Genomic DNA, 1,150 nt, shown 5'->3' with positions numbered 1-1,150 from the left:
GGAGAATGTTCTGTTTTTGCATGTTTTTTCTGTTGGGGTTATTTTTGGAGGAAACCCCTTGTGAACACGGGGAGAACATGCAAACTACAAAAAGTTAATTGAGAATAAATTGATTTTTCTTTTCACTATATTTACTTTTTTATGTTGGCCTGCAAAATTATACAACTTAAATACTAAAATCAATCCATAATACACAATGTTGCAAATTTTTAAGTACTTTATTTCACTGTGACCTTTGCTAAATAAAAACAACAAGACAAGTGGCCCTATGGAGTTAACCCTCCTCCATATAATAATGCATTTAATTAATACAAATTAAAATAATAAAAACACAGAAAGGCCACTTACTCACAGGTTTACAATTCAGATTTAAAATCCAAAAATGTCAGTCTTTTGGGGCTCAGAACAGCCCTAAATTCAGAGGACTAACATGAAAATGTGTTAATTGAAACTGAAAAGTATTGTTTAACGACGGTAAATTGTTGAAAAAGCTATATTGACTGAAGCACGTTGACATTGAGGCGTTGCAAAAGCAGAGGGTGCTATTCGAACTAGCACATCTGACGAAAAAATATTTGAGCTAAAATGCATTTTTTTTTTTTAAATCATTCAGTTCTTCTAAAACACTTGATTACTAAGATAAAATTCTCAAAACGACACAACACTAGTAATACTTACTTTTCCAGGCTTTAACGTCGTCAAATTTGTAAACTTCCAGGCGGGAGATCCATGTGCAGAGATCTTCGAGGAGCCCCGTTGAAACCCCCGTGTGTCGACCAACTTTCTTCTAATGACAATAAAGTTCAGCTTATTCTCTAAAGCATGTTGACACATCAGTAGGGTGCATTTTGTTGGTCTAACATGCATTTCTGCATACATTCATAGTAATATATATTTTCTTGTTTTTATAACTAATAATATCAACTATACTGAACAAACCGTAGTTTTATTTTTGTACAGTGTAGGCCCATCTGCAGTGGTCCTACTCACAGACATTGGGAGGTGATGGGGATTTCCATGCCTTCCTGCAGTGATTGGGAAGTCCTTCGTGGAGGTAGTACACCGCCACCAGGGCCAAGATCTGTGGGGACAGGTAGGGCAAGGGTAAGAAATGGCAGTTCAATATGCTTATGGAGAAGGACAGTTCGAC

The sequence above is a fragment of the Clupea harengus genome, chromosome 2 (assembly GCF_900700415.2).
Source record: "Clupea harengus chromosome 2, Ch_v2.0.2, whole genome shotgun sequence".
Taxonomy (NCBI): domain Eukaryota; kingdom Metazoa; phylum Chordata; class Actinopteri; order Clupeiformes; family Clupeidae; genus Clupea; species Clupea harengus.
The sequence above is the reverse complement of the archived record's forward strand: the minus strand, read 5'-3'. Positions refer to the sequence as shown.